Consider the following 12,756-nt stretch of genomic DNA (forward strand, 5'->3'; position numbering starts at 1 on the left):
AATATTAAAAACTCTTGATGCAGCTTGTATCAAAGCATGTCATTCAGCTGTATGAAGGAGGATGCTCATGCCTCAGAGTCAAGACCCTATAAGCAATATTGCACTACTCTGTTAACACTAGTGGAAGCAGAGGCAACATTGATAGGGTCTCATCTGCAAGGTTACAGGACAGGGACACACTTCTGCTCTGTCTGAGGGCACACACACACACACACACACACACACACACACACACACACACACACACACACACACACACACACACACACACACACACACACACACACACACACACACACACACACACACACACACACACACACACACACACACACACACACACACACACACACACACACACACACACACACACACCTCCTTTAGTTTGTCGTTTTTTTTGTATGTAGTAATGTTGTGAGGTCCACTTACCATTGGCTGCTGCTAGAAGCCCTCTATCTAATACAGAGAGTGCTCCACTGCTATCACCATGTAAATGTTAAACTTTGCAAATGTAAGTCCTACACAGTTGGTTAACACACCTGAGACATGTAGCCAACGCTTTTCAAATGAGAGAAATGTCAGCCATCTTTAGAAACAATTCTCACAATTCTAGATTCATCTTTATTACATCAGCTACAAATAAGACACACAAGGTTATTTCATTTGTTGTTGTTTGTTCTGTCTGTCAATAAGAAGACACACATGTAGTGTTGTTTTTGGCGGCCTGTTTTCAGTTTAGTTTTAGTCCAGTCTTTGTGTCAAACTGTAATTTTAGTTTTTATTAGTCTTAGTCACGTTTAAACTCTTTTTAGTCTAGTCAAGTTTCAGTTGACTAAAAGTCTTGAGCTTTTTAGTCTTCTCTTAGTCAGAATTATCTGGGACTATTTTCGTCTAGTCTTAGTCAACAAAAACTGATGACATTTAAGTCTAGTCTTAGTCAATGACATTTGTATTTTAGTCTTTTTAGTAATGCAATTATATTTAACCCAGTTAATATAGTACAAGTACCTAGTATAGTACAGCCAAAACCAAAATGTTCTTTAAGTCCCCTATTTCACAAGTCAAACAAGGTTATCTTATCTTATTATATTATTTTTACCTTATAGACTCAAGAATACATGCAATTCCAGACACGGAAGACTAGTGTTGTTTTTGGCGGCCTGTTTTAATTTTAGTTTTAGTCTAGTCTTTTTGTCAAACTTTAATTTTAGTTTTTATTAGTCTTAGTCACGTTTAAACTCTTTAAGTCTAGTCAAGTTTCTGTCGACTAAATGTCTTGAGCATTTTTCTCTTCTCTTAGTCAATATTATCTGTGACTATTTTCGTCTAGTCTCGTCACTGTCACGTGAAAAAGGTTAGTTGTCGACGATATTTAGTCATACATTTTGTTGACAAAAACAACACTACACACATGGGACATCTTGAAGCCATGCCACTGCACACACACAACAATATACAACTTCTCTTCACGTATTCTCTATCTACCAAAGCCTTCGCTAATGTGTAAAATGACACTGTTGAAAACCCCAGTGTTTATCTGCAAGGTTCTACTGTAGAACTACAGATAATCCCGCTGAGCAGCATTGATATTAAATGTTATATTCTTAGACTTGAGGTTAAGGGCTCTGGTAAATTGTGGTGAGCATTTCTAACCATATCCCAGGAGTTTTTTGAGGAGGTTTCATATTTTTGACTTTTCTTCAGGTAAATCTGATGGTAATAATCCATGCCTCAGTCTCACATTTAAAGGTTGTAAATCTTTCAGATTTAAAGAGCGCTCCAGTCTCCAGAGATTCGTTAAGAAGAGTAGATGATTTGTGATTTTTTATATTATTTTGCCGTTTACCTCACATGCAGTTTAGTTGTTGACATTTTTTTTAAATATATTGTATCCAAAAGATGCTATATCAATCAAATATTAGCATTTATATTAATATAAATTGTACAGTGCAAAATGGTATTGGTGATTCGAAAGATTTCAAACAAATACAATGAACTTAAAAATACATAAATTCATCAATCATATACATTTTGAAGATATGACTAATTTGAGTTATTTCATTTGAATTCTAAGCAGATGGCAGATGTATGGGAAATGCTGCTTTGTGATTGGCTTTTGATGAATCATGTGATCAGCTCTATGCATCTTAACTCTTCACTCTGGGCAAGTAAATATTTGATTTATTCTGATTTTGTATTCTTGGAGGTGTAGGCCCTGACCGCAATCACGTCAGAAGTTGACTGCATGCTCTCTTGAAAAATGAAACATTTGTTATAATGATACAGGAGTTTTGAATGTCCTGTGAGATCGGCCTGGGGGAGGTGTTGACATGTGTGATGATTCTAACAAGGTTTCCTGCAATGAAAAGGTCATGGCTATTGTTACATTCCATATCGTTAGCCTTATAGCATAATTGCCTAAATCATATTTACTCTACTCTACATCTACTCTTCGTTAGCCTAATAGCATAATTGCCTAAGTCATATTTTAAGGGTTATAGAGTAGGGTAAAGTAGATATAGAGTAGAGTAGATGTAGAGTAGAGCAGATGTAGAGTAAAAGTAGAGTTGTTGCTATGAGGCTAATGATATGTAATGTCAAATATTCTTCTTCTTCTTTTGAAGAATTCTTATGAGAATATGTCTCCCATTTCCTAGCAGGACACAGCTTCTCTGTGTGTTTGTGGACATAATAAACCCATGTCTGCTGGTCACCAGGTATCCATTCAAACACATGGGGGTCATATCAAACAGAAGGAGCTGACATTATTATCACTAACCCCTCACTGACCCTCATTCAAACACAAGACTTTGGGAGACAACAGACATGATACATCTTTTTCTCTTTTCCAATGTTTGTAGGCCTAGGCACACCACTGAGATGGGCTATGGAACCAAGCCCATACAAAGCTCCCTTTAGGGGGGAAGAAAGATCAGTGGGTGGCCTTGATTTTCAACTGACCAAAAAAAATCATTGCTAGCGAGTGCGATGTGTGCTTGTGTATGGTCATAACCGCGCGAAAGGCCGCGATTTGCAGTAAATAAACGTCCACATGTGTCTCCAAGTGTCTCTGTAGGCTATTTAAAAAGAAATCAACCAAGTAGACTAATAATAACATTAATGAATTATAGGTTATCGCATCAAATTATTGGCCTATAATAATAAAAAATCACCACCTTAACTATGTTTACAGTTTAATTTTTTTTTTAATGAAATGCAAACCTCAGTGAATCATTTGCTCTTGTTTCTCTGTCCTGAGATTCACACAGACTGAGCAGTCTTGTTTAAATGTTACAAATTGAGCTAATAAACTGAACTTCGATTTTTTTTTAAGTTGCTGCAGAAGTTATCTCAGCTAATTTTATAACTTACATCTAATTTGATAATAAGGTGATTCTATGCAGAATGCTTGTGCCAGAAACTCATACAGTGGTTTTGTACAGATAAATGAATATTAGCAGGTTCTCAACAGTATTTGAATTTAGGGGGGGCGCGAAAATATTTCTGTCCCCTAGACAGAAAATAATTGAGAACCACTGCGATAGCCTATAATTCATTAATGGTTATTATGAGCCTACTTGCTTGATTTCTTTTTAAATACAGACGTATTGGTCGTTTTGGAACATGTATTTACTTATTTAAAACATAAAAATAAAGCAGCATTGAAAATTCAGAAAATCAATCTTGTTGGCCTACACTAGCATGCTGTTCTACAAATAACTCAATAGTTGAAATAATAAATACAATGTGTTTTCCCCTTAAAATGACTGAATGCATTTCAAAGACAGTAACAGTGTGGCACTTCTTTAAACTTACTGAAACTTGCAGGGGCCATCACTCTCATGTATTCATCAGACATTTCTTTGCGCTGTCTGAGCTGATAGATAGGTTGTGTTGCCACGGTGATGTGGAGTCTAAACTGTTCTAGCTTTGCCAGCACTTATTTCTGTACAGCTAAATATCCCCATAGAAACATCGCTGCGTTTATTTTCGCCACCAGTTAAATTCTATGTCGGCTTGCTCCTGCTTACTCTCCCGCGTACATGCCTTAGTCATGCGCAGGCCCCTGATCTCCTTGCAAGGGTCAGGGGCCTATCATGAGCCAGTCAATTATTTCTTTTTTTGGAATGGCATTGTACATTGAGCTTGTTAAAAAAAAAAAAAAAAAATTTGATGGGCCACCCTCTGCCTTGCCCCCCCCCCCCAAGACTGTCGCACTTGCACCCGCAGTCCGACGGCCCTGCACACACGTACAGTGCTCTGTACCAAGATTAGAGCTGCCACCAACCATTGTTCACAATATTTATTAATCTACCAATAATATTCTCAATGTATTGATTCATGGTTCAGTCAATATAATATAGAACAAGAAAACAATGTCCATCACAAATGTCCAGCGCATTTGTATTATCAGCACTCGTATATATTCCATTACTTTGCACATTTTAATTTAAAACCATTTAGTTTTTACTTTCTATTCGATTTATATATACACCGGTTTTATTTTGTACCCTTGCACTATTTAGTATTTAGAATGAATTATTCTTTCATACTTTAAATATTGTTTGTCTTTGTCTTTATCTTATTCTACTCTATTTTATTGTATTGTTCCTAACACACTGTGGGTCGGCGATAAAGGCAATTTCGATTCTTACGTATGTCTCACATGTATCAGAATTGACAATAAAATTTGACTGGACTACTGCCCAGGAAATTGTATATACAGTTTCATATTTAAGAAAAATACTTTTTTTTTGCTTTAGAAATATTGTATTTGATATGACAATATTTGCTGACTAATTTTAGTCAGGTCAGCTGCAGTCACTCTCTTTCACACTACAAACCGACATATTGACCCCAGTGCTTTTTCTAAAAATTCAAACTGCTCCTTTCAAACTCTTAGCTTCATCTGTTTAACATGGCGAGTGCTTCCTTACTATTTTCAGACACGGTGACAGTACTTAGAGACGGAACACAAACAGAGGATTTTGTGTACAGCTAGTTAGAGAGGCCATTACCGCAGCAGCTAATGTAACAAGGACTGTGGCTGCTTTCCAAATCACTTACTCTTTATGTTTCCTATTCTACATACAGCTGATCATAAAAAGAATCTAGTTAGCATGCAGTAAGCATACAATTTAACTAGGGCTGCAACTAACGATTATGTTGATAATCCATTAATCTGTCGATTATTTTCTCGATTAATCGATTATTAATCGATTAATGTTTTGGTCTGTAAAATGTCAGAGAATAGTGAACATTTTTGATAATTTTTCCAAAGCCCATGTTGACGTCCTCAAATGTATTATGTCCAAAACACAAAGATATTTCAGTTTACTGTCATAATAGGATTAAAGAAACCAGAACATATTCACATTTGAAAAGCTGAAATCATAGAATTTGGAAAAAAATGTATTAAAAAATTACTCAAAACGATTATCAAAATAGTTGTCGATTATTTTAATAATCGATTCGACGATTAATCGTTGCAGCTCTAAATTTAACACACTTTTACTTATTTATTTCATCATAACATTTGAGATCAACAACTTGATCTTGTCTCTTCCTTATATATCCATCGCATCCCTGATTGTTTTCATATGGAGGCTCCGTCGATGTGACGTCACTTCTGGTGCGCACTGGATTATAGGATAAAAGCATGCTAATTTCATCACTAAAAATCTCCACCGGATATGTAGGCATACAGGTTATTTTTAAGCATAATAAATCTGACCACGAGAATCGGGACATCCACAATATTTTTCCAACCGTAAATAGCAGAAGGTATGGGGATTGGAACGTATTAGACCCTGTTTCCACCTGGGATTAACATCTGACTTTTTGAATCTGGTCACAAGTGGACAGCTCTCAGTCCGTGTGTTCCCACTTGTATTTTCAAATGTGACTTCTCTGTCTACTTGTGATCCGATTCCATTTACCCGCGCTGTATTTAAATCAACACGTACATCATTTCCGTTTGCATTGCTGTTTTTAACCGGTGGGGTTCAAACAAGTAAACATACAGGGCTGTACAGTGCCACAGTTTTAATCGCATTTGCTATTAAAATGCATTACATGCGAAGATAATTACAAGTCTAGGTTGAAGAGATAGGCTACTGTCTCATTTAGACAAGGAGGAGGATGCACAACACTGCTTAGAGGGCTCTACATTAACACTCGCCAAATGCGGGAAATATCATAGATAGTATATAAAAGTAAAAACTCTTAGGCGAGTAAGTTATTACGCCACTTTGGCTGGTGAAAGATGTGTGTTTGCCGGGCGGCTTTTCTAACGTCTGATACACTCTTGTCACCAACACCAGTACACGGCTTTATTTGCAGTTAAGTTACTTTACGTGCGAACAGAATATTGTCTGTGCGCCTTCACATTAAAAGCCTGTTACTATCCAAACGTGAGTTGACTTTTATTTTTAAGTAGATAAGAACAGGAAGTCGTTGCCTTGCAGCTCTCCGTGTTTTCAGATTTACGCAGTGAAATGAAACCAGAGACAGAAAGCTTGTCATTTGCAATACTGGCGGATGCAAAGCTGCATGAACGCCAGTGATGCACTTTTAACGTATTTCCGCTCAGGCAGGGGGCAGCAGTTGAGTAGGAGGTCCCTAAAGTGGACAAGAGTCACATTGGTGTTTCCACTACCAAATAAATGCGGACACATCGGACACAAGTGACGTAAACCACCTCCGAATGTGGTTTTTGTGATCCGATCTCAATGCGTCTTGAGAGTGTTTTCACCTGTAGTTAAAGCTTTATTCATGTGATCCGATTACAAAAGTCAGATGTTAATGTCAAGTGGAAACGGGGTCTTATACAGTTGGACTGATCTGAACGTGACACATCATTTAGCTATAGCATTTCCACCTATAGCCATTAGCTACAAAGTGCTCAGAGTGAGCCCTCAGGAGGCATGCTAATAGCAGCTGTGATTGCAGTCTTCTTGCCTATCAGCTCCACATGATGCAGACCCGTGCTCTGGTATGTGCCCTGCCATGAGAAAGAGACAGGCTTCAACTTGCTGTGAGCCCCCATATGCTTCATACTTTAGCTCTTTCTGGGTTCTTCTCATTTGATCAACATGCCACAATCACCTGATGTGAGACTGGGATTGGTTCCACATGGAGCAGTGGTTGAACTAACATGGACTGCTTTTACAGCATGGAGTCCCCTGCACTTACGGCTGCACTGCTAATGCAACGTTCAATAAAAAGGAGGGAATACTATATGTCCTTAGACGCATGGTACGAACTGGTTAACAAAACAGTGGTTTATGTTTTATTTGGACTAAATTCCCTAGTAGTATGTATCATGGTTAACCTTAATACTGTTGTTATGGTCTATATGGAATCATTTGACACTTGTAAACATTTTATTAAAATGGAAATGTGGTTGAACCTTCAAATAAAAAGGTGAACCTCCAATGAGTGATCAACTCACTTCTAAGAAGGAAATCAATTGAACTATTTGTTGACCAAAGCTGTGTGAGTGTTTGTTTCTCTCTCTCTCTCTCTCTCTCTCTCTCTCATCACCTGATTACACATATGTGGGGCTCAATCAGCAGCTTAAGAAATTACTGAGAAAGAAAAAAACAAGATGTCTTACTCTCTGCTTTTAACCCTCCACCACTCCATCCCTCACTACAACACTTTTTCCCCCCAAGACACACAACAGCAAATTCCACAGTGGCTTGCAAAACAGTGGCTAAATATGATGCTACGGGCTCCATGCATGCACACACACACCCGCGCACGCACACACACCCCTTAGGCAGTAACCGAGGACGCTGAAACCCCCTCCCTCCCTCCCTCAGTGCGGCCCTGCCCTCCACATTCCTAACCAGCAGTCCCATCCCCCCCTACCACTTGCTCCAAATAGGAAACTTACCCCATTTTTCCCACCCACACCGTGACTTCTTCAAGCCTGCACACTAAAATTATGCTTTCAAACGCCGACTTAAAAAGAGGGGGGGGGGGCAGCCTTGTCCTCCACACACACACACACACACACACACACACACACAGACGGCACGGCACTGCCATAGCAAAATGACTGCAGCGTTTACCTATGGTTCACATGTTCCTCTACATGAATGTCACATACTAGAGCAGCTCTTCTTCTCCTGTAAAATAACACCAATTCACAAGTAAAACGTTTGTATGCAATGAACAGTGGTACAACTAAATTGTATTCCAAAGTACATATTTTTAATTGATCATCAATGCTAATTCATATTTTATAAGGCCTGGTTTGTATGGTATAATAAATAATTAGCTGCGCTAAAACTGTCCAGTAAATCCGTTGCACACAATTTTAGCTAACAATTTTTCAAATCCCAAATCATAACATTACAAAAGAAATTATAATTCTTTTAGAGAAAGGTTGTTTTATACCTTTCCTGTTCCTAACATACAAACTGTTTCTATTCAACTTAAATCTGTCTGATGGGGTTTACACTATAAAAAATTACGGTATGTCATCAATGTGTATGCCAAATAAATAAAACTATTTTAGCAAACAAAAAAGGTTATTGTTGTGTGAAATGAATCCTGATTTAATCACATACCTGGGAGATAAATCACTCAATTTAAAATCATTCAAAACAGTGTGCAACAGGAAGGGAAACCTTTTATCCAGCATTGACTACAAGTGATATAACACATCACATCACACTGTGGAGCAGAATGTGTGAAAAGTTGGGAAAGTTGACCTCAAAGCATGTTACTATATCTGGCACATGGCCCTCTCAAGTTGTGTGAACAAAATGTTCTTTTTTTTTTGGAGGCGTGGTCTAAGATGCCTATATATCTGTGTGGGTGAATTACAGCCTAATAATGCAGCATGGTTGAACAGAAAAGACACACACACTCTCCCCTGTGATAAGCCTCAGCCACTGGCTCCCACACACCCAGGACTGGGGACCTCCAAAATAAAGTCTCTCCTTTGCACTCAATAGAATTGTAAATTTAAAATATATGTTTTTAGTCTGAGTTTTTAACTGAGATAATTGATTGTTAATTACATTGTTATTGAAATATATGAACAATCAAAACTACACCTAAATAAATCTAATACGCTACCTTAGGATTCTCCTTAAGATTACTGTCACATTATAATAATATTAATAAAAAAATATCTTAAATGTATATAGTGCCTTTAATGGGACCTAAGGCTGCTTTACAAAGTCAGACATAACACATCAAGCAAACAAACGAGTAAAATAAATACATACATAAATAAATAGGACTTATTAGTGTGGAAACTTCAAATTAAATAAATGTATTATGTGATTAGAACCTAAGCCCCAGATGGGCGTGAAAAGTCCAACATGAATGCAATAACCTTACTCAATAAAGAGACTTATTCAGCAGTTAAAGATAATCAAATTAGGAAGCCACCAAAAGATCAGCTAAGCTGTCAGGGTCAGGTCTGCCTTAAAACAGTGAGTGTGCCAAATATTACTGACGACTAAACCACATCAAACATCTGTGTCAACAGGGATGTTTATACTTGTCCCTAGAAATTCACTATCTAGGTGTTTGATGTTAATGCACACCTGAACTCACAGCAGCACACGGCAGCTGCGGTAAAAATGTCTCCAGTCTACTGTAAACCTATGGCCTGTGTCATATGACTGCTGCTTGGGAGAATGTGGAGGAGGGGTGGGGGTAGGGAGGGGAGAAGCACCTACACAGGCTGGCTCCTCCATGCTTTTTCTCCACGCTGCACTGCTGCTGTGCTGGATGGCAAAGGCCCCATGCTATGACAATACTATTGCACTGCTTTAGCCGATGGTACAGTAGTGCAACATCGTCAAAGCAGCCGACCTCTGCATGCTGACACACACACACACACACACCACGATGACAGACTGACGTGTCTGAATTATGACATATAGGCATGTGTTACTGGACCCAGTCCATTTAAAGCCAAAACTTGCACAATTCTCTATTCTCTTGTCAGCCATAAGATTTGTAAGTAGAGGAAGTAGGCGTGGTGTGTGTGTGTGTGTGTGTGTGTGTGTGAGTGAGAGAGAGCAAGGGGGGGGGGGGGGGGGTTGTCAGCCAATGCCCTTTTAATATTGCACTGCTCATCTGATTTCACAGTAGTACAACAGAAAAAGGGCTTTGGACAACAACAAAAGCTGCTACTCAAATCCGTTCACTTTCTAATAAGAGCGCAGCGTGTGTAGCGTCAGCTGCAACGTAACTAAACTATGTGGACAGTTACAGGGCCTGTATCCTACACGTGAGCCCGCCACCAACAACTGCTAACATGTTGGGGGCCATATGCGAGCCAGCAGCCGTGAAACAACCGAACAGGCGCATTAGCTTTTCAATACAATGTAGCCCCATAATATGCATTCATAGAAAAGCCTATAATATATGCCAATTGCTACGGAATTGTTCAGCCATGCATCCATTTACTGATGAAGATGGAACTATGTTTGCGGGTAGGGTATTGCATTCATACGGCGCTAAGTCGCCTCTTCCTCTCATTTGTTCCGGTCAAAATTTGGCTACAGACTGGAAACACGCACGCGCGCACTAGGCCTTCTCTTCCTATAGGCTGCGTCCTGAGCAGCGAACAGGAGGAACCGAGGGTGGAGGAAACTTATATAGGGCAAAGAGCACATTCCGCCATACAATACCAGAAGCCTTCATTTAATACCTACTATTCCTGTCCCTTTAGCCAAAGTGGCAATTTGAAACCCTCCTCGTAGTCGGAAACGGAGGGGTGGGGGCCTGTGAGTGAGGGGCTTTGTTATTCACACAAGTTTACTAGCAGTGCTGATACACGCACGCGGATAAAAAAAACTTTCATCCTATAGGCCTTACAGTCTATGCTTCCATCATATTAAAATTAACGAGCAAATCACCACCGGCTAGCTTACACCTACACACGTCCCCGTTTACTAAGCAAAGTTTACATCCAGAAAAGGCTCAACCAGCAGCCAAAGTAACGATTCTCAACACACTAACGAGGTTTCACATGTTGGTTTACCGACGTTGAAACGCTTAATTTCTCCATTATGTTCCTATTGGAGCACGCCTGGTGTAAACAATTAGCACATTGCTACGGGAAGGAACTTATTTTAGCCTAGCATAGAAATGGACGGACTCGGAGGAAAATGCCACACGTTTCTGGGAAGCCGTGTAAAATTGTACATTTGAAAAGTAGCCTACCCCCCCCCCCCCCCCCCAGATAAAATACATATTTCACACATAGGTCTATGCCTGTAGAGTAGACTTTTTTATAGCTCACAGTGATTTAGCTCGCTCAACATGTTTCTTAAATAGCACCTCATTAAATTAAACCACATCTCAATCATCCACTAATTGTTTTTGTAGCCTAGTCTATTATTTAATAGTCTGAGTGTTTTGGTTCCCCAAAAGCCGATAGAAGAAGAAACCCACGGCTGTAGGAATAACACATTAATTTACCTACAGTATGCCTAGTTCAACAACTACGTTTGTAGCCTAAATTACAGTTTAATGTGTTGCTCGTTTATCGTTAGGCTGGGACAGCCCTGGCGGATCCATCGGTGTCCCTGGACCCCGCTCTAAAGCCTGCGGTTTGGCTCATGATAGTAGCCTACACAGTTGTGATAAGCTATCTCGGTTAGCCTATATGATAGTAGCCTACACAGTTGTGATATCTCACTTTACAGCCAGGAATAATCACTTGCATTGGATCACACCTGTCAATCACTCCCGCTATCAAGCGTGCACTCACGTGTACGTGCGCTCGCTAATACCCCCCCCCCCCCCCCCCTCTATCTCTCTCTCTCACACACACACACACACACACACACACACACACTAGCCGTTATACCGTTCTAAGCTACGAGAGCTCGCCGCGGCCAATCAGACCGACCGACATCCACGTCCGTCCGTCGGTCCACGAGCTTCCCGCCATCTCCTTCCCGTAGCAGCAGCGCTCCCCTCGCGCAGCCAGAGGTTCTGCTGGACGGTACCTGGCAGAGGCAGGGCCGGTCCGTACGGCTCCAGCTTCATACACACAGAGAAAAATCACAACGAAGCATAGTTGCCCACTTCGGAGGGACAACATCTGGGTTGGTACGTAGAGGCCTACGTCCGTTTCAACCGCAGGAACGGGGCTCGAGGCGTAACGGCTCCTCGGTTAGAAAAAGCGCTATTTCGTCTGTTGGCAACCTCACGGCCTCCCAGCTCCGGACTCCATCTTTGACTAGTTGACATTCAGCTCTTGCCGAGATAAATTCCTCATTTGCATACCAGGCCGCCATTGGTCTGTTCCTGCGCTTGTCTCTGCTCTCATTGGTGGACAATTTATCTCATCACCTTCGGTATTGGGCATAGACCAAGGGGACGTCATTGTATAGGCTAGTTAAATTTTTAACAATGAACACAAATTCTCTCTCCCATTCACAAATTTCTCATTACCCGTCTAGGTGCGACATCGTGTTACTGTGCTAAGTTTAAAAAAAAAACATCAATCATCAACTGTAGGTCCCTGCAGGAGTGTCACAGTAAACAGAAAATGGCAGCCTATCCCTGTCCATAATGGAAGACCACCCTGATCTGTAACCGTAGGCTACTTTGAATAGGTTCAAGCTGCTATTTTTTTAAAGTGAAGGCCTAGCCTAGGCCTATAACATCTGGACCATAACACATTACATACAACGTTAACTTTTACCAAAGTCACTTAGCCTTGCAGGGAGGAATAGCCTATTTTAGCGCGCGGTTTAGGCTATTCAAAAG

The sequence above is a fragment of the Ammodytes marinus genome (assembly GCF_949987685.1).
Source record: "Ammodytes marinus genome assembly, chromosome: 2".
In the NCBI taxonomy this organism is placed as follows: Eukaryota; Metazoa; Chordata; class Actinopteri; order Uranoscopiformes; family Ammodytidae; genus Ammodytes; species Ammodytes marinus.